Source organism: Bos indicus, chromosome 10 (genome assembly GCF_029378745.1).
Source record: "Bos indicus isolate NIAB-ARS_2022 breed Sahiwal x Tharparkar chromosome 10, NIAB-ARS_B.indTharparkar_mat_pri_1.0, whole genome shotgun sequence".
Taxonomy (NCBI): domain Eukaryota; kingdom Metazoa; phylum Chordata; class Mammalia; order Artiodactyla; family Bovidae; genus Bos; species Bos indicus.
The window spans coordinates 707857-730524 of NC_091769.1; the positions used below are offsets into that span (position 1 = coordinate 707857).

General features: G+C 41.1%; 1 protein-coding gene across 3 annotated transcripts in view; it reads left to right on the plus strand.

Annotated features, from left to right (window-relative positions):
• MCC (MCC regulator of WNT signaling pathway) overlaps positions 1–22668 on the plus strand; it is a 526282-nt gene that overhangs the window by 175112 nt on the left and 328502 nt on the right. The window lies entirely within an intron of this gene.

Consider the following 22668-nt stretch of genomic DNA (forward strand, 5'->3'; position numbering starts at 1 on the left):
GGCTTCCATCTATGGAGTCGCGCAGAGTCGAACACAACTGAAGTGACTTAGCAGCAGCAGCAGCAGTGTATTCTTCAGTTTAGTTATTATATTCTTCAGTTCTGTGACTTCCATTTCTTACTTTCTTACATTTTCGATCTTTTTGTTGAAATTCTCTGTGTTCTTCCATTCTTCTCCCCAGTTTGGTGAGTATCTTTTGAACCAATACTTTGAACTCATTGTCAGGTAAATTATTATCTCCATTTCAGTATGGTCTTATCTTGCCTGCAGTGCAGGAGACCTGGATTCAATCCTTTGGTCAGGAAGATCCCCTAGAGAAGGGAATGGCAACCCACTCCAGTATTCTTGCCTGGAGAATGCCATGGACAGAAGGGCCTAGCAGGCTACAGTCCATGGGGTCGCAAAGAGTCTGACACAACTGAGTAACTTAACACTTACCTTGTTCTTTCATTTGGTACATGTTCCTCGCTTTCTTCATTTTGCTTGACTCTCTGTGGTGGTTTGTATACAGAAGATAAAACAAGAACCTCTGCCCGACTTGAAGGAGTGGCCTTGTGTAGGAGGTGAACATTCTCACTCAACCCTGTCTCAGCTCATCGTTGTTTCTGAAACCTCTGTGCTTACCCAGACAGCTTTTTATATTTTTAATAGTTCCAAGTAGTTGAGGATGTGCCAACACCTGTCATTGTCCCAAGGGGGAGGCATTTAGCACCTACATTCCGGCATACTGGAAATTAGATACTCAGGCATCAAGTTTTAAGTTTCCTTTTTTTTAACTTGTTAATTTGTATTAGGATATAGCTAATTAACAAACAATGTTTTGATAGTTTCAGGTAAATAGTGAAGGGACTCAGCCATACCTATACATATACAAGTATACATTCTCCCCCAAATCCCCACCTCTCAGGCATCAGCTTTTAAAAGTATTCAAATATATACTGTCCTATGAGACTACAAGCATAAGCCTCACTGTCCACCAGAGGTAAGTGATCGGTGAATATTCCCTGAGCAGCATTCACAAAAACAAGGGTACCAGGTGCATGTAAAGCTCCCCTCCAGGAGACTCTGACACTCTGGAGTGTAGCAGAGGGTGAGTGCAAAGACAGTGTCTACCCTTTAAGGTCTCTGGGAAGGATAAGAGTTGGTCCCAAGATGTATACTAGTCAGAAGCCTGTCCTAATACCACAGTCATGATCATCAGCTAATAGGCCTCCTTAAAGGCCAGGTTCCTGAGCCTGTTACCTCTTGCTGTGCCTGGATGTGGTAGGTGTTTAAGAACACTCCCTTGGCCACAGTCCTGTGGGACCCATGAATATATGCCCCACTGCACACCAGTGCCAGGCAATATAGAATTGTCCCTTGGAAGCAGTCACAAAAAATGGGGCAACATACAGGCGTACTAGCTCCTTTCTGGGTGACATCAATTATTATATTCCCATGGGACCAGGAACAGAAGCTCTCCTGGCTCCCAGAGCCAGGCAGTCAAGAGGCATCCCCTGTGTGGCAGCCATAAAAATTGGGGCACCAGATGTGTGCAAAGACTCCCCTCCAGGAGACACTAGTGCTCAGGAACATAAAAAGGGAGAGTGCAAATACACTGTCCACCAGTTTCCATCCTGGAGATTGTTTCAGGAGACTGCTCGATGTCAGTGTTAAATTAGATGCCTGCCCCTCAGACAGAAAGTGAAAAAATTGGCTTAAAACTCAATATTAAAAAAGCTAAGATCATGACATCTGGCCCCATCACTTCATGGCAAATAGAAGGGGAAAATGTGGAAGCAGTGACAGATTTCCTCTTCTTGGGCTCTAAAATCACCATGGTTGGTGACTGCAGCCATGAAATTAGAAGATGATTGCTTCTTGGAAGGAAAGCTATGACAAGCATAGACAGTATATTAAAAAGCAAAGACATCACTTTGCCAACAAAGGTCCATATAGTCAAGGCTATGGTCTTTCCAGTAGTCATATGTGGATCTGAGAGTTGGACCATAAAGAAGGCTGAGCACTGAAGAATTGCTGCCTTCGAATGGTGGTGCTGGAGAAGACTCTTGAGAGTACCTTGGACAGCAAGAAAATCAAACCAGTCAATCCTAAAGGAAATCAACCCTGAATACTCAATGGAAGGACTGATGCTGAAGCTGAAGCTCCAGTACTTTGGCCACCTGATGTGAAGAGCCAGCTCATTCAAAAAGACCTTGATGCTGGGAAAGATTGAAGGCAGAAGGAGAAGAGGGCAACAGAGGATGAGATGGTTGGATGGCATCACTGACTCAATGGACATGAACTTGAGCACACCCCAAGAGATGGTGAAGGACAGGAAAGCCTGGAGTCGCAAAGAGCAGGACATGACTTGGTGACTGAACAACAACAATCCTCCCAAATGCTTTAATATAAGCAGATGATCCTCCTTCACTTTAGGTTTGGGAGTCATCAACTGCCTCTGAAGTGGGCCCAGTGAGTCCAAGTATATGAGCCCTTTCAAATCAAGTTCTCAGATGGCTAGAATCTTGTAGGTCTCAGGACACAAGCCTTGTTGGTTTTCAAAGCGAGATATATTAGGCCCTTGTCTCTCAAGTGTGTGTGACAAAAGTTGGGCTGCCCAGTGTGGGGTTCTACCCCTTGCTTCTCAGGAAGAAGCTCTGGCTTTTGAGTTCCCTGTGAGGTTCATGGTGAGATTGTATCCCAGCCTCTTCCACCCACTTCAGTGTGGTTTTCTTCTCACTTGCCCAATATGTAGTTGCCAATTAGCCAGGTTTTAGGTTTTTCTAAGAAGAAACTGCTCCACATTTAGCTGTAGACTCAGTGTGTCCATGGAAGGACTTGAGTTCAGGATCTTCTTACATCACTATCTTGAATTAGAACTCTTCCAAACTCATTGAGGCCAGAATTACCCTGAAACCAAAACTAGACAAGTATACCTCAAGAAAAGAAAATTACAGGCCAATACCTCTGATGAACATAGATGTGGAAATTATCAACAAAATATTAGCAAACTGAATTTAGCAATACAGTAAAAGGATAATACACTGCAATGAAGAGGGATTTATTCTAGGGATACAAGGATGGGTGTAACAGAATAAATATAGAGGGAACTTATTTCAATGTAACAAAGGTCCTATATGACAAACCTACAGCTAACATTGTACTCAATGGTAAAAAACTAAAAGCTTTTCCACTATGGAAAGGCTTTTTCCATAGACAAAGATGTCCATTCTTACCACTTTTACTCAACGAAGTATTGGAAGCCCTTGTTGTTCAGTCTCCCAGTTGTGTCCCACTCTTTGTGACCCGTGGACTGCAGCATGCCAGGCCTCCCTGTCCCTCACTATCTCCCGAAGTTTGCCCAGGTTCATGTCCATTGCATCAGTGATGCCATCCACTCATCTCATTCTCTGATACCCTCTTTTCCTTCCACCCTCAATCTTTCCCAGCATCAGGGACTTTTCCAATGAGTCAGCTGTTTGTATCAGATGATCAAAATACTGGACTTCAGCCTCAGCATCAGTCTTTCCATCAGTATTCGGGTTGATTTCCCTTAAGACTGACTGGTTTGATCTCCTAGCTGTCCAAGGGACTTTCAGGAGTCTTCTCCAATTCCCTAGTTGGAAGGCATCAATTCTTTTGGCATTCTGCCTTATTTACAGAGCAATTAGGAAAGAAAAAGAAATTAAAAGGAATCCAAATTTGAAAGGAAGAAGTAAAACTATCACTATTTTAAGTTGAATGACATTATATATAGAAAACCCTAAAAAGCTCCATCAAAAAGCTGCTATAACTAATAAACGAATTCAGTAAAATTGAAGGATAAAAAATCAATACACAAAAATCTATTGCAATCTACACACTAACAGTGAACTATCAGAAAGAGGATTTAAGAAAATAATTCTATTTACAATTGCATCAAAAAGAATAGAATATCTGGGATTATATTTAACCAAGGAGATGAAAATCTATATATTGAAAACTACAAGACACTCATGAAAAAAATTGAAGATGACACAAATAACTGAAAAAATATTTCATGCTCATGATTGGAAGAATTAATGTTGTTAAAATTACCATGCTACCTAAAGAAATCTACAGATTCAGTGCAATTCCTATCAAAATTCCAATAGCATTTTTCACAGAAATAGAACCAAAAACAAATCCTAAAATTTGTAGGGAACCATAAAGACCCCAAATAGCTAAAGCAATCTTGAGAAAAAAGAACAAAGCTGAACTCATCATGCCCCCTGATTTCAAAATCTATAACAAAGCTATGGTAATTACAACAGTATCATATTAGCATAAAAACAAACACATAGTTCAAAGGAACAGAATACAGAGAGCCCAGAAATAAAATCACATACTTATGGTCAATTAATTTACAACAAAGGAGCCAAGAATATACCAGAGGAAGACAATCTTTTCAATAAATGGTGTTGGGAAAATTGGCTGCTGCTGCTGCTAAGTCGCTTCAGTCGTGTCCGACTCTGTGCGACCCCATAGACGGCAGCCCACCAGGCTCCACCGTCCCTGGGATTTTCCAGGCAAGAACACTGGAGTGAGTTGCCATTTCCTTCTCCAATGCATGAAAGTGAAAAGTGAAAGTGAAGTCACTCAGTCGTGTCTGACTCTTAGCAACCCCATGGACTGCAGCCTACCAGGCTCCTCCATCCATGGGATTTTCCAGGCAAGAGTACTGTAGTGGGGTGCCATCGCCTTCTCCAAGTGAAGTCACTGGCTACATGCAAAAAAATAAACCAGACCACTATCTTACACCATACCCAAAATTTAACTCGAATTGAAGGCCTGAATGTAAGACCTGAAACCATAAAACTCCTAGAAGAAAACATAGGCAGTAACCTCCTTGACATAAGTCTTGGTAATGATTTTTTAAAATTTGACACCAAAAATAAAAGCAACAAAAGCAAAAATAAATGCGTATATCAAGCTAAAGACTTCTGTACAGCAAAGGAAACCATCAACAAAATGAAAAAGCAGTCTACAGAATGGGAAAGTATTTATAAGTCATATGTCTGATAAGAGGCTGATATCCAAAATATATAAAGAATTCATGTAACTTAAAAGTTGAAACTTTTTAAAGTTGTAACTTAAAATTGAAATAATTTTTAAATGGGCAGAAGATCTGAACAGACATTTTTCTAAAGAAGACATACAAGATGCTCTACATCATTCAGTTCAATTCAGTTCAGTCGCTCAGTCATGTCCAACTCTGCGACCCCATGAATCGCAGCACGCCAGGCCTCCCTGTCCATCACCAACTCCCGGAGTTCACTCAAACTCATGTCCATCAAGTCCGTGATGCCATCCAGCCATCTCAGCCTCTGTCGTCCCCTTCTCCTCCTGCCCCCAATCCCTCCCAGCATCAGAGTCTTTTCCAATGAGTCAACTCTTCGCATGAGGTGGCCAAAGTACTGGAGTTTGAGCTTTAGCATCATTCCTTCCGAAGAACACTCAGGACTGATCTCCTTTAGAATGGACTGGTTGGATCTCCTTGCAGTCCAAGGGACTCTCAAGAGTCTTCTCCAACACCACAGTTCAAAAGCATCAATTCTTCAGCGCTCAGTTTTCTTCACAGTCCAACTCTCACATCCATACATGACTACTGGAAAAACCATAGCCTTGACTAGATGGACTTTTGTTGGCAAAGTAATGTCTCTGCTTTTGAATATGCTATCTAGGTTGGTCATAACTTTCCTTCCAAGGAGTAAGTGTCTTTTAATTTCATGGCTGCAATCACCATCTGCAGTGATTTTGGAGCCCCCAAAAATAAAGTCTGACACTGTTTCCACTGTTTCCCCATCTATTTCCCATGAAGTGATGGGACCAGATGCCATGATCTTTGTTTTCTGAATGTTGAGCTTTAAGCCAACTTTTTCACTCTCCTCTTTCACTTTCATCAAGAGGCTTTTTAGTTCCTCTTCACTTTCTGCCATAAGGGTGGTGTCATCGGCATATCTGAGGTTATTAATATTTCTCCCGGCAGTCTTGATTCCAGCTTGTGCTTCTTCCAGCCCAGCATTTCTCATGATGTACTCTGCATATAAGTTAAATAAGCAGGGTGACAATATACAGCCTTAACGTACTCCTTTTCCTTTCCTATTCCTCTACATCATTAATTATCAGCAAATCAAAAATGCAATGAGCTTTCACCTCATACTTGTTAGAATGGCTATTAGTGAAAAGACTAGAAATAACAAGTGTTGGTGAAGATGTGGAGAAAAGGGAACCCTCATGAAAAGCTTTGAGAATGTAAATCTGTGTAGCCACTATGGAAAAGAGTATGGAAGTTCCTCAAAAAATTGAAAGTAGAATTACCATATGCTAAGTCACTTCAGTCGTCTCCAACTCTGTGCGACCCCATAGATGGCAGCCCACCAGGCTCCCCCATCCCTGGGATTTTCCAGGCAAGAGTACTGGAGTGGGGTGCCATTGCCTTCTCCGGAATTACCATATGATCAAGCAATTTTAATTCTGGGCATTTATCCAAAGAAAACAAAAATATTAAATCAAGAAGATATCTGCACACCTATGTTCATAGTGGAATTATTTACAATAGCCAAGATATGGAAATAATCTAAGTGTCCATCAATGGATAAATTGATAAGGAAACTGCAGTGGATATATATATATAGAAATGGTATTCATTCATAAAAAGAATTAAATCTTGTCATTTGAAACAATATGGATGGACCTTGAGGGCATTATGCCAAGTGAAATAAGTTAGAGAAAGACAAATACGATGTGATTTCTCTTATATGTGGAATCTGCACACACACACACACACACACACACACACACGTAAAACTAAGCTTATAGATAACAGAGAATGGTAGTTGCTAGGGGCTGTGGGTAGGGGATGGGGAGAAATGACTGAAATGTGTGGGGTTCTTTAAGTAAATTGATTTTTTAATTTGAGAAAGCAAATCTTAGTTGTAACCAGTATATATTAATATTACATATAGTCATAGGGATACTAGAAGGATACTTACCAATATGAAAATGGTGTTTATCATGACATAATCAGATGACTGGTAATTTTTAGTTTCTTCTCTTTTGCACATTTGCATTTTTTAAATTTTTCTGCAGGGCACATTATCTGCATAATAAATGATTATTTTCCTACATGAGTGTTATCTACATAGTTAAAAATTGTTTATATTTTTTAAAAAATCCTACCCATACAAAAAGTAAATTTGTTTCTGTTCCACATTAACATTTTAGGTTTCAGTTCCAGTTGTTTTGAGGATATTTCATGAAAATAGAGCAAAATGATTATTGAATTATGAGTGTAGGATGAAATATCATATGACCCTGCTTTTACTTTTAAATAAAATTTAGCTTTAGAAAGTTGGAATATTTGAATTTCGTAAAGGTTTAATATAATTTATTAACTAAAGAAGTGTGTGGATAGTATATTAAAAGTTTTTGAAAAAGCATCATTAGTGCTATATTGACACCTTATTAGAGGGAGGTGAATGGATTGGCATTCAAGTCAAATCTTCCTTCGTATTTCCAAAATCTGGCTAAATTATATTTAAGAACAGTACCCCACCTATATACTAACTTAATGGCTTTCATTCAATAATGTCCATGTACCAGGTGCTGGGCCCAGCCTTATACTGCAAAGAGGAGGGTTTAATATGTGTGGGAACCACTTTTTTTGAAGCAATAGTTTGGTCAGGGAACTCTGTTAATAAATAAATGACTTGTTGGCTCCTGAAATTTTTAAAATGTAAGCAATATGCTCTCCTAGTTCTAAAAGAAGCATGTATTTCTCCAAATATAAATATTCAGGAGAAGCTGAGGGCTTGTAGGTTAGCAGGCTTCTTTGCCAGTTAATACTGTTCCTCCCAGGGTGACATTTAAATTTTTTGCAGTGACTCTTATGCATTTTCCTAAATAGCATCCTGCATAATTTTATCACCATTGGAAAATCCTGTTTTGTTGACGTGACCTGAATTTGTATTTCTTCCATTTTCAGTGTATTTCTCACTTCAGATCCATTGCCATCTCTGCTACTGAAATTCAGTTTTTTTGAGACAAACAGCTTGTGTGTGTGTGTGTGTGTGTGTGTGTGTGTGTGTGTGTGTTACTACATAGTAGGTTTGAATGTGTACATATGAATGTGCGTTTTCCTGGGAAAATAGTGCATGCATGCTAAGTTGCTTCAGTCGTGTCTGACTCTTTTCAACCCCATGAACTGTAGCCCACCAGGCTCCTCTGTCCATGGAATTCTCCAAACAAGAATGCTGGCGAGGGTTGCCATGCTCTCCCCCAGGGGATCTTTCCAACCCAGGGATCGAATTCACGTCTCTTAGGTCTCCTGTATTGGCAGGTGGGTTCTTTAACCACTAGCGCCACCTGGGAAATCACAGTACATGCATATAAAAATATAGAAATTCAAAATATTGTTTTTATTTTTGCACAAGTTTATATGCTTGTTAAACATGCTAAGGAGTCAAATTATGAAAGATTAGGAAACAAAGTACTTTTGAAATAGGAATGTAGAAATATATTTTGGTTATTCTGTTGGACACATGGAGTTGGGTTTTTAGTATTTTATGGTGATGTTCCTGGCACTCTAATTGCTATTATGTCATTCTGTACATTTTAGAGAAGAAGACCAGGACATTAGGATAGAATTAAGCTGAGAAATGACTGTGGACCTTGAGTGACCTCTTTTTGAGTCAGTCTTGCTCAGGAGAGTAGTCATGGTCCTAAGAACTTCTAGCCTGTCTTCCCTAAGACATTTCGTCAGGAGGAGGGTGCCCTGCAGTAGTTTAACCAGGAAGTGTGGCAAAGGCGACTCAGGAGCTCCAGGAGTCAGACTGCTCTAGGTCAGGCTGGGTGACGCTGGGGTCCTCTGAGAACTTGGCCCTGTGTTTAATTTTTAGTTTGGTCTGAGATTTGTGACATACGAAATTTAATTGAATCAAACATGAAAGCAGAGATCTATTTTTGCTTATTTGAGAATAATAATTCTGCCTTTATTTACTTACTGTGATAGTAATAAATATGAGAAATAAGAGATGCCAGCTTCCCAGTGTTGTATTTTCCATGTGGAGTCAGACTCCTTTCACCTTTATCAGGTCTCCAGAAGACAGAGCTGCAATGTTAACTGAAGGGCCAGTTTGCATACAGAAGAACCTTCAACCCTTTACCTGTACTTGCAGCGTTTGTTATATTAACCTTTATTTATTCTTTTTGCTCCTTTTTTTATTTTTTTGCCCCTGTGAATTCAAATTACTTTCCCATGTCATCTCCTTTGTATTTTTCAGTGACTTGGCTGGAAGTACCACCTGCCCTGCCTCTAGGTAAAGCCTGTTGTGATAGACCTCAGAGGTGCAGCCTTGGTCATCCCACATTCCCTGGGCTGACAGTGGCCTTAGCAGAGCTTGCTGTTATTATCTTTGTCCCTGATTGCTCTATCAGGTTGTGCGCCTCTGGTGGTATCACACCCAGCTTGTAGGCTTTACTAATTTCTAGCTGCTTGCTGTATTGCTTTTAACAGTATGCTGGGATATAAATTGCTCAACCATCTTATCTAATTAACTTTGGGCCCTTTTGCAGGAATAAGTCTTTGAGGCCAGTCTTTGAGCTTTGTTTAGACTACAGGAGGGCTGTTCTGAGCTGTCTTTCCCCCTGGTTCTCCCTGTTAAGCCTCCATGCATGCTAAGTCACTTCAGTCGTGTCTGACTCTCTGGGACCCCATGGACTGTAGCCCACCAGGCTCCTCTGTCCGTGGGATTTGCCAGGCAAGAATACTGGAGTGGGTTGTCATTTCCTTCTCCTGGGGATCTTCCCAACCCGGGGATCAAAGCCAAGTCTCTCGTCTCCTGCCTCGGCAGGTGGGTTCTTTACTACTAGCACCACCTGGGAAGCCCTGTTATGCCTCCACTGGTCTACAACTTAGCTTATCACTCTTAAAAAGCTTCCATCCTCCTCTTAATTCCTTATCCCCAGAATCTCCATGGTTTTCAACTGTGCCCTTGGGCTTATACTTCCCCACATCTTATGCCAGATAAAATGAGTTCCTTTGGGAAATTCAAAGCTCTCTGTTCTCATGGATTGCCTCTCCCCCTTGGCAGAATATCTGTGCCACTGCTCTAGAGCTTGGGGCAGGGATATTGGTCTACTTCTTTCAGAATGACACCCTTGCTTGACAGTGTTCTGAGTGGGGGAGTAGCTTGTAGTCTTTTCAGCCTGCTTCTCCTGGCGTGAAATCTCTGCCCACAAGTGAGCTGGGGCCAAGGGGGTTTGGCCCCATTTCTTAGCCGGGGATAGAGCTTCTGAGTTGAGAGTTATGGAAGGTAGCCCTCAGCCTCACGGCTATGCTTGCCTGGAATAGAGCTTCTGCAACCTGAAGCTGAGGAGATAAACAAATGCTGGTGGCCTGGTGCTCCTGGGGAGCAGATCTAGTTTCCTTTGAGTTGAATTTTGAAAATTTTTGGAAAAAAAGATCAGATTCAATCAATTTCCTTCTGTCTCTGTTTACCAAACGTGCTCAGCCAGCAGTGCATCCTTCCCCAGGCATGGCCAGAGGGCCTCAGGTCGTTGGCAGACTGATTCCAGGTGGCATAGCCACATGGGCCACACATATCCGGTAAGACTCATCACAGGACAGGAATAGAATTCCTGTTTTAGTGCTCTTTCAGTCCTTTTGTGTACAACAAGAGAAAAGCCTCGTTATGGTGCTTTAATTCTTTAATGTCTAAGCCTTTCTTACAAGGAAAAGGCAGACCCAGGTTCAGTACTTAGGATAAGTAACCATGTTTCACTAGAATGTAATTAATTTTTCAGTTGCCTTCTCCTTGTAGCAAGTGATATTTCCCATTAATGTGTCGTTCAGTCACTAAGACGTGTCCGACTCTTTGCAAGTGGGTTGCCATTTCCTTCTCCTTCTCCATCTCCTTCTCTGCCATTTCCTTGCAACCCACTCCAGTGTTCTTGCCTGGAGAATCCCAGGGGCGGGGGAGCCTGGTGGGAGGCTGTCTATGGGGTTGCACAGAGTCGGACATGACTGAAGTGACTTAGCAGCAGCAGCAGCAGCAAACTGCAGCACACCAGGCTTCCCTGTCCTTCACTATATCCCAGAGTTTGCTCAAACTCATGTCCATTGAGTCAGTGATGCCGTCCAACCATCTCATTCTCTATCACCCCCTTCTCCTCCTGCCCTCAGTCTTTCCCAGAATCAAAGTCTTTTCCAATGAGTCAGCTGTTCGCATTAGGTGACCACAGTATTGGAACTTCAGCTTCAGTATCAGTCCTTCCAAATGAATATTCAGGGTTGATTTCCTTTGACTGGTTTGATCTCCTTGCAGTCCAAGGGACTCTCAAGAGTCTTCTCCAGCACTAGAGTTGGAAGGCATGAATCCTTCAGTGCTCAGCATTCTTTATGGTTCAACTCACATCTGTACATGACTACTGGAAAAACCATAGTTTTGACTATAGGGACCTTTGTCAGCAAAATTATGGCTCTGCTTTCTAATACACTGTCTCGGTTGGTCATAGCTTTTCTTCCAAGGAACAAATGTCTTAATTTCATGGCTACAGTCACTGTCTGCAGTGATTTTGGAGCCCAAGAAAATAAAGTCTGTCACTGTTTCCATTTTTTCCCCATCTATCCCCATGAAGTGATGGGACCAGATGCCATGATCTTCATTTTTTGAATGCTGAGTTTTAAGCCAGATTTCCACTCTCCTCTTTCATCTTCAGGCTCTTTAGTTCCTTTTTGTTTTCTGCCATTAAAGTGGCATTATCTGTATATCTGAAGTTACTGATATTTCTCCTGGCAATCTTGATTCCAGCTTATGAGTCATCTAGTCCAGCATTTCCCATGATGTACTCTGCAAATAAGTTAAATAAGCAGGGTGACAAGATACAGCCTTGACGCACTCCTTTCCTAATTTTGAACCAGCCCATTGTTCTATATCTGGTTCTAATGGTTGCTTTTTTCCTACATATAGGTTTCTCAGGAGACAGGTCAGGTGGTCTAGTATTTCTATCTCCTTAAGAATATTCCACAGTTTGTTGTGATCCACACATCAAAGGCTTTAACACAGTCAATGAAGCAGAAGTTGATGTTCTTTTGGAATTCATTTGTTTTTTCTATGATCCAGCAGATGTTGACAATTTGATCTCTGGTTCCTCTGCCTTTTCTAAATCCAGCTTGTACATCTGGGGAAGTTCTCAGTTCAAGTACTGTTGAAGCCTACCTTGGATGATTTTGAGCATGACCTTGCTAGCATGTGAAATGAGTGCAATTATGTGGTAGTTTGAACATTCTTTGGCATTGCCTTTCTTTGGGATTGGAATGAAAATTGACCTTTTCCAGTCCTGTGGCCACTGCTGAGTTTTCCAAACTTGCTGGCATATTGAGTGCAGCACTTTCACAGCATCATCTCCTAGGGTTTAAAATAGCTCAGCTGGAATTCCATCATCTCCACTAGCTTTGTTCATAGTGATGCATCCTAAGCCCCACTTGTGAATCCAGACACACTCAAGGGTGTCTGGCTCTAGATGAGTGATCACAATATCATGGTTATCCCGGTCATTAAGACCTTTTTTGTACAGTCCTTTTGTGTATTCTTTCTACCTCTTCTTAATATCTTCTGCTTCTGTTAGATCTTTGCCATTTCTGTCCTTTATTGTGCCCATCTTTGCATGAAATTTTCCCTTGCTGTGCTAAGTCGCTTCAGTTGTGTCCAACTCTGTGCAACCCCATGGACTGCAGCCCACCAGGCTCCTCCATCCACTGGATTCTCCAGGCAAGAATACTGGAGTGGGTTGCCATGCCCTTCTCCAAAATGTTCCCTTGGTATCTCCAGTTTTCTTAAGAGATCACTAGTTTTTTCCTTTCTATTGTTTTCTTCTATTTCTTTGCATTGTTCATCTAAGAAGGCTTTCTTCTCTCCCCTTGCTATTCTCTGGAACTCTGCATTCAGTTGGGTGTATCTTTCCCTTTCTCCTTTGCCTTTCGCTTCTCTTCTTTTCTTAGCTATTTGTAAGGCCTTCTCAGACAACCACTTTGTCATCTTGCATTTCTTTTCTTTGGAATGGTTTTGGTCACCACCTCCTGTACAATGTTACGAACCTCTATCTGTAGTTCTTCAGGCACTCTGTCTACCAGATCTAAGCCCTTGAATCTATTTGTCACCTCCATTGTATAATCATAAAGGATTTAGTTTAGGTCATACCTGAATGGTTTAGTGGTTTTCCCTACTTTCTTCAGTCTGAGTCTAAATTTTGCAATTCTTTGTCCATAGAATTTCCCAGGCAAGAATACTGGAGTGGATAGCCATTCCCTTCTCCAGGGGATCTTCCTGACCCGGCAATAGAATCTGTGTCTCCTATATTGGTAGGCAAATTCTTTACTGCTGAGCATCCAGGGAAGCCCCAATGAAGTGATACCATGTATATATGTAAAGTATGTAGCACAGTGCCTTAAAAAATGAATGTACTAAAAATAGAGCTATTCCCCAGCTAACTAAACTCTTTAAAACTTCATCACTTATATCTAATTTCCTTCACAAATCTATCTCAATCCATCTCCCAACAGTGCGGTATCAATAGTTGGAAATCATCTGGTCCCCACCTCTTTATAATTGGTTTGCTTCCCTTTTGCCCTTGTATGATTTATACAGCACTTAGGTCTCCCTATGCATCTTGTGATATTTAAGCTGTATAAAATCTTATGCCCACAGACTGTGAATAAGAAGGCTGAAATTAGATTCTGATGATATTTTTCCTTTGGATATTCACAAAGTAGCTATGCAGTTTTTGGGTCCTCTGGGTGTCGTGAGATAGCCAACTTAATAATATACCTTTCCCCATTTGCATCGTCATCAACCCATCCACACTGGCATTGTTGAAGACATGTGGATTGTGTTAAAATTTACATGGTCTTATGCTACCATTTCATTTTTTAACTCTGTGGAATGAAGGTTTCATGGAAAACATTTTGCTATAGAGTTGTGAATGTGTTTAGGAAGATTCGTGTCATACATCATGACAGCTCTTTCCCTATCGTTGCCACATGCACTTGCCTCCTTATTTGAAGCACCTTCTTTAGCATCTGCCATGCACGTCCCTTTTTGGTTTCTTGTTCATGAAGACAACTGCTGGTACACCTGTATATGTTTGAGTGATAGCACATTTGATTAAATAGACATGCCCATTAGAATGACATATGCTGAAATAAATCTCCCAGTGTGTATTTTAAGATAACACAATAAACTCACTTTTGAGTTTATCAGCAAACTCAGAAATTGCAAGTCGACCCAAGAGTCTGTTAATTCCACATATGGCCCATTCCATGAAGGGAGATGTTTGAATACAGTTTTGTTTTGTTTTGTTTTTTAAAGTGGGTTAGCTGACAGAAAATTTAATTCATATGCTAAAGTGTGTCAGGCAGCTGAGCACCAGCATTTGATTCATCATTAGCTTAAATTGTGGGTTTAATCAAGTTCCTTCACTTAATCTGCATGTTTGTGTTCAAAACCTAGCATCCTGCTTTAAGAAAAGCCTACCTTTTATTTCTTTTGGATAGTCCCCAGTTTCCTGAAATCTGATGAAGACAGCCAGTGAAGTGAATCTAATTTGGGTGGTTGAATACTGAGGAGGAATCAGGGAGACCGCATGGAGTGTTGCTTTCATTAAAATAGCTTTGTCCACGAAGACATTTCACCATACTCTTGCATCTGTTCCAGTCTTATTTCCATTTTGCTCTTCTTATGTTAAAAAGGAATGCTATTAAAATGAAAACTTGGTTTTAGAAGTATATATATATACACAGGATCAAGGCAGCGGATTGGGTTGAATGCTGTTATTCAACAGATTTCGCATATTTGCCATGGAATGAGAAAACAGTTCGGTGTACCCTCTTTGATACAAAGCCAGCACGTGTAATGGAGTTCATTTGTTCAGAGCTGGGCATCAGGTGTAATAGAATTATGCTGTGTGTTTATGTGACCCTGGCTTTTATATCCCTGTAGTTGCTCATTCATTCATTTTTTCAGATATAAATTAAAAAGTGGAGATTGTAGATTAGATGTGCCAGGGCTCATGTGGGCTATGTAAAATGTAGTTTCTCTCACTCTTGGAACTTACTGAATCATGACAGAAATATAAATGAGCTCTTAGAGCAATATTCAACCTTTACGAGAATTCATTTCCGTCAAGAGTAGGCAGTTGCCTCTGCTTGAAGATGAGGCCTGGAAATTTATCTTTTCTCTTGTTCTTTTTGTTGTTGTTGTTATTGTGTTTTAATTCAGTTAGCAATGCAAAGAACTTTAATATTCTCAAGTTACCTCTGTAACCTTTCAATTGTAAATATCACTGATATTAAGTAGATTCTCCCACTGGGTAGAAGCAGCAGCTTTGAGAGTATGCTTTGTTCCCAGCAGCAGCTAGGTATTAATACATCACAGGAGAAAGAATCCAGTCATCCTAATCAATCTTCTGTCATTTTTTTCTAAAGGTCAAAAGAAGAGCATTTGACCCCTCTGAATGCTATCAAAATTACTTACATACGTCAGCTTTGACCTTCTAAACTAGCTTTGTGCCACAGAATTTACTATTAAGTTGAACTATTTAAAACTGATGCTGTTTACTAATTTAATAAAGTTTAACCAAATACCTATAAGTCATTGAGCACTCACTAGATAAATAATTGTAATCAGCATAGGAAAAATATTCTCTGACTAACAAAAAAAGGCACAGTACCTTTGGGAACTGCTATTGAAGGAAAGTTTGCTGACTCAGATACTGTTAGGAATTTGGGAATTTCCTAGCAGGGATGAGGACATAGGAATGAATGCAACAGAGCCGAGTTTGGGGTTTTATAATTTAACATCTTCTAATCCTCACCTTAAAAGAGCCTCTTCCAATAATAAGAATCACTAACTTTATTTCCAAAGAACATGAATACTGAATAGAGCTTATAATGTATTTCTTTTAAAAAGTTTTTTATTGCATGGTGGAGAACAAAGCTCACTGGCAGATTAAATCTGCAAACAGAGGGAAAGTAAAAATCAGAGACTATCATCAAGGCCAAAATGAGCCAAACCCTTGGAAGAGAACTAAGAAGATCCTGCAGAACCTTCATACTGACTCGTTGAAGTGAACATAATGGCCCAGTGCGACCAAATGTAGAGAGTTCAGAGTCCCGGTGAGGCACTTTCCTGGTCTGCTCATATGATCACTCAGCACCACTCAGAACCTTCTGGTGCATGCTGTGTGGGGCTGAGCAAAACAGTTCTCTCAGATGGCACTGCTGGCACCCACAGCCCTCAGGTGCCCTCTTTCAGGAAAACAGTGTCCCCATAAAAATCTTTAGGACTTTAACAGAGTTACAATTATCCAACCTTCATTCTCAAGTCCATCCATGTTATAATCAGGAAAATGGCCCTTTGTTTGCCTATGGTATCATTTTAAAGGCCGCCTGCAAGGAGGTCAAACCAGTCCATCCTAAAGGAAATCAGTCCTGAATATTCATTGGAAGGACTGATGCTGAAGCTGAAGCTCCAATACTTTGGCCACCTGATGTGAAGAGCCGACTCATTAGAAAAGACGCTGATGCTGGGAAAGATTGAAGGCAGGAGGAGAAGGGGGCAACAGAGGATGAGATGGTTGGATGGCATCACTGACTCAATGGACATGAGTTTGAGCAAACTCTGGGAGATGGTGAAGGACAGGGAAGCCTGGTGTGCTGCAGTCCATGGGGTCGCAAAGAGTCGGACATGACTGAGTGACTAAACAAAAACAAAAAGGCATAATGAAGGCACATGATCTTTTGATTTTATTCCATCTTTTTTCCTGAAAGAGGAAAGATTCTTACATGACCCTCTTGTCAAGCTTTGAGAGAATCTAAAATATCTGTTTTGAAATACACGTATCTTCTCTCATACTATGGTTTCCACTAGAGGAAGCACAAAAACATCCCAAACAATAGGAATCCAAGAAAATATCTGACTTCTGAATTGATCTCTAACTTCTGGACTTGGGGATGGGCTTCCACACAGGAAGGTACCCTGGATCTCTTCCCCTTGTTCACCTCCCATTTCTAGGTTGTCTCCAACCCAGCTACGTGCTCAGCCATCAGTGTCAGATATGACAGAAACTTTCAGGTCAGAAGAGAAACTGTAATTTCCTCAAGCACATCTTACTTCCAGTGTGTGTAATTTGGCCCCTGGAGAAATAGATATTCTTTCTCTACACATCTAAAACACATTGTCCATGTATCTCTGGGCCAGCAAATGTGTCTCTTTTTTCATGTCTACCTCCCCTACTAGATGGTGAGCAGATCAAGGAAAAGAGACCTCTGTTTGTGTCTCTCCAGGACCTATTAGATTGCTTGGCTCAGGCTCATTCATTCATTTTATCTCAAAATCATATATTCGTTCTAAATTGGAGCCTCTTAATCATGAAAGATGATGCTATGAAAGTGCTACACTCAATATGCTAGCAAATTTGGAAAACTCAGCAGTGGCCACAGAACTGGAAAAGGTCAGTTTTCATTCCAATCCCAAAGAAAGGCAATGCCAAAGAGTGTTCAAACTACCGCACAATTGCACTCATCTCACACGCTAGTAAAGTAATGCTCAAAATTCTCCAAGCCAGGCTTCAGCAATACGTGAACCATGAACTTCCAGATGTTCAAGCTGGTTTTAGAAAAGGCAGAGGAACCAGAGATCAAATTGCCAACATCCGCTGGATCATGGAAAAAGCAAGCGAGTTCCAGAAAAACATCTATGTCTGCTTTATTGACTATGCCAAAGCCTTTGACTGTGTGGATCACAAAAAACTGTGGAAAATTCTTCAAGAGATGGGAATACCAGACCACCTGACCTGCCTCTTGAGAAACCTATATGCAGGTCAGGAAGCAACAGTTAGAACTGGACATGGAACAACAGACTGGTTCCAAATAGGAAAAGGAGTACGTCAAGGCTGTATATTGTCACCCTGCTTATTTAACTTCTATGCAGAGTACATCATAAGAAATGCTGGGCTGGAAGAAGCACAAGCTGGAATCAAGATTGCTCGGAGAAATACCAATAACCTCAGATAAGCAGATGACACCACCTTTATGGCAGAAAGTGAAGAGGAACTAAAGAGCCTCTTGATGAAAGTGAAAGAAGAGAGTGAAAAAGTTGGCCTAAAGCTCAACATTCAGAAAACTAGGATCATGGCATCTGGTCCCATCACTTCATGGCAAATAGATGGGGAAACAGTGGAAACAGTGTCAGACTTTATATTTTGGGGCTCCAAAATTTCTGCAGATGAGCCATGAAATTAAAAGACGCTTACTCCTTGGAAAGAAAGTTATGACCAACCTCGATAGCATATTGAAAAGCCAGAGACATTACTTTGCCAACAAAGGTCCGTCTAGTCAAGGCTATGGTTTTTCCATTGGTCATGTATGGATGTGAGAGTTGGACTGTGAAGAAAGCTGAACGCTGAAGAATTGATGCTTTTGAACTGTGGTGTTGGAGAAGACTCTTGAGAGTCCCTTGGACTGCAAGGAGATCCAACCAGTCCATTCTAAAGGAGATCAGTCCTGGGTGTTCATTGGAGGGACTGATGCTAAAGCTGAAGCTCCAATACTTTGGCCACCTAATGCGAAGAGTTGACTCATTGGAAAAGATTCTGATGCTGGGAGGGATTGGGGGCAGGAGGAGAAGGGGACGACAGAGGATGAGATGGCTGGATGGCATCACTGACTCAATGGACGTGAGTCTGAGTGAACTCTGGGAATTGGTGATGGACCGGGAGGCCTGGCGTGCTGCGATTCATGGGGTTGCAAAGAGTCGGACACGACTGAGCAACTGAACTGAACTGAATAAAGGTTCATTGAATAAATGACTGGATGAATGATATCCTTGTTTTAAAGCTAGCTTGAAAAATTCATGGGCATGTGTTCCCCCCGCCAGTGCACCAGCCCCAAACACATGTATACCTGTGGCAGATCCATTTCGATATTTGGCAAAACTAATACAATATTGTAAAGTTTAAAAATAAAATAAAAATAAAAAAATAAAATTAAGTTAAATTAAAAAAAAAAGTCACAGAGAAATTAAAGTAAAAATGAAGGGCAAGATATCAGGTAAATTTGACCAAAAGGAATATAACTTTTGTGCTTCAATTTTAGATGAAGCAGAATTCAAGAAAATAAAACATTAAATTGGAAAAAAATGAAGAAAAAAAAATTCATGGGCAAATTACAACGGGTTTGTGTGAGAAACTTCATACACACTGCAAAGCTAGGTAGGCGCAGGAGAGGAACCACTGTTTTTGCCATCATATAACCACTCAGTAGTTCACACAGTTGTTTGGACCAAATCTCAAGCCCTTTGAGTGTTCTACAAGGCTGCTGCTTGCTCCAGTCACTGCCTGTCAGTCTGGCCTCATTGCTTTGCATTCCCCTCTTTCTTGCCATGTTCCAGCCTTACTGGTCTTACAGTGACTCAAAGTCTGAACTACTTCCCTGCAAGCCTTTGCACAGGCCACTCCAGTGACCTAAACAACTCTTACCCACTCTGCACCTAGTTAATTTCTGCGCATCCTTTAGATCTTTGCTTATATGTCTCTTCCTTAAAGAAGTGTTCTTTGACCTCCCCTCCCTACCCAGTCTAGGCTGGATCTAGTTTTCACATGCTTTCGTTTCTGTATTCATGTCCTTCAGAACACACACTTCAGCTTGTGAATTCATGTTCATTTTTATGATTAAGTGGTATGTCACTTATCTGTTGCCACATAATGCTGTGTAATGAAACACCACAAAATCTCATTGGCAGTCAACAATGAGTTTATTGCTCATGTACTTGGGGTCAGCTGCAGGCTGGCAGGGCAACTGTTGTTCTTAGCTCTAGAAGCTAGATTTGCTCATATAGTTGGGGGTGGGATCAGCCGGCTGACTGCTGTTCTGAGCCTCCATTTGGGTGACGGGGACAAGTGCTCACATGTCTGTTATCCTCCAGAAGGCAGCCTCAGGCATCTCCTGTCAGTGGAAGATGCACAAGAGGAAACAGGAAGGCCTCTTGAGGTGGCATGGGCACACTGTTACTTGTGGCTTATTCTAGTGGGCCCAAATTGAGTTACACAGACAAGTCCAGAATGGGGGGGTGACGGGGTGGGGGTCACTGCAACGTTATAGACAAAGACATGTTTCCAAGGAGTTGTGAAGATGGAGGGCCACCTTTGTGTTCTATCACAGTGTGACTCTGGGATCAATTGAGGGCAGCTGTGGCATCACTTGATATTTCTCCTGGCAATCTTGGTTCCAGCTTGTGCTTCATCCAGCCCAGCATTTCTCATGATGTATTCTGCATATAAGTTAAATAAGCAAGGTAACAATATATAGCCTTGACATACTCTTTTTCCAGTTTGGAACCAGTCTGCTGTTCCATGTCTGGTTCTAACTATTGCTTCTTGACCTGCATACAGACTTCTTAGGAGGCAGGTCAGGTGGTCTGGTATTCCCATCTCTTTAAGAATTTTCCACAGTTTGTTGTGATCCACACAGTCAAAGGCTTTAGTCAATGAAGCAGAAGTAGATGTTTTTCTGGAACTCTCTTGCTTTTTCGATGATCAAACGGATGTTGGCAATTTGATCTCTGGTTGCTATGCATTTTCTAAATCCAGCTTGAACATCTGGAAGTTCTCAGTTCCCTGTGCTATACAGTAGGTCCTCATTGCTTATCTGTTTTACATATAATAGTGTGTATCTGCTTTCTGAATGTTGAGTTTAAGCCATCTTTTTCCTGTATGGATGTGAGAGTTGGACTATAAGGAAAGCTGAGCACCAAAGAATTGATGCTTTTGAACCATGGTGTTGAAGACTCTTGAGAGTCCCTTGGACTACAAGGAGATCCAATCAGTCCATCCTAAAGGAGATCAGTCCTAGGTGTTTATTGGAAGGACTGATGTTAAAGCTGAAACGCCAATACTTTGGCCACCTGATGCAAAGAACCAACTCATTGGAAAAGACCCTGATGCTGGGAAAGATTGAAGGCAGGAGGAGGAGAAGGGGATGACAGTGGATGACATGGTTGGATGGCATCACCGACACGATGGACGTGAGTTTGAGTGAACTCCGGGAGTTGGTGATGGACAGGGAGGCCTGGCATGCTGCAGTCCATGGGGTCACAAAGAGTCAGACACCACTGACTAAACTAAACTAAACTAAAGAGATGATGACATCTCTTTAGTCACCTTTATATTGCTAATACCTAGCAAGATGCATGAACATTGTAGTTGATGATTAAATATTTCTTGAATATGAAAAGACATTAATTTGATGTCATTGTTAATTTGTCATAATTAATTTGATGTCATTTGATATCATCTCAAGATTCTAGAGAAATGTTCACTTCTAAAGGAGGTTCCTGCCTTAAGATGAGTAAAATAAATTATTTTTAAAATTGTTGTCCATTTATTGCTCTTCAAATTCCCAAATTCCTCCAAATAACAGCTGTCTGCTCTTACAGTTAGTGTTTAGGTCCCAGGACATTCATTTCCATCTCTATCATTGGTGCCAGATAATGAGGGGTGGAAAATAATTCGAAATTAAAAGAGTTAAGCATCACCTGTGTGCAGAAAGGGGTAAAAAACTTAGTATTGGGGGGATTTTCCTGGCGGTCCAGTGGTTGAGACTCCACACCCCCAATGTAGGGTACGTGGGTTTGATGCCTGGTCAGGGAATTAGGATCCCACATGCCATGTTTCATGGCCAAAAAAAAAAATTAATATTTTGGATGTGAGGGGATAATATGGGTATTTTCTGATTAGTGTGGACAGTGGTCTTTTCATGTCTCCTCATGTACCATAGACTTTTAGGTACAGACTCTGAAGGGCCAAGAAGAGGCTGATGGCACTTTCAAAGAGTTGTGTTCCTAATAACCAGGAAAATAAGTCAAATATTTTGGTTAGTTCTGGAAAATGAAATCGTAAAAGGATCAATATGAGAAAGAAACACAAGCAGGAAGGAACTGTGCCGGAAAGGGCGACTGGCATTGTCCAGAGTGTGGAACATTCAATGGGTTTCATATTCTGAGAGTGGTAAAGGGGATGCTGATTCAAATGCTGTTAGGAAATCCTTTGAGTACAGTCACTGTTTAATGGAACCATGTAATTTGGTATCTATAATAACTTCAATATTTGATTCTGCCTTCATTTAATAAATATGACCTCTTTTCTCCAGGGGTAATATTCAAAATACCTGACAATGGGGACCAGCCATAGCAATGGAGGGATATTCAAGAGCCCTTGATTGTCCAAGCGTTAGTCCTGTAGCTGCTGCTAAATGGTGGAGAGGTCTGGGGGTTTCTAGAAGTAGGAATGGGGCAGCCTAGGCACAGCTGTTCAGGGTGTGGGCACTCTCTGGTTTGGGGCAGTAGTTATTTACCAACTGGAACAGAATTGTTTCTGTTTTCTAATACCGACATAGCCATATGACTCCTGGTCTTCCATTTACTTGAGTTCACCATTATACCCCTAAGCCTTTTTTGGAGCCAGCAGGGCCAGAAATGGGAAGGATTTCAGAGGAGAGGAAGATCAAGACCCAGACAATAACCATAGGCAAGCATGTAGAGAACTTGAAACCCACATACATTGTTGGTGAGAACGTGCAGTGGTGTGGCTATTTGGGAAACAGTTTGGTATTTC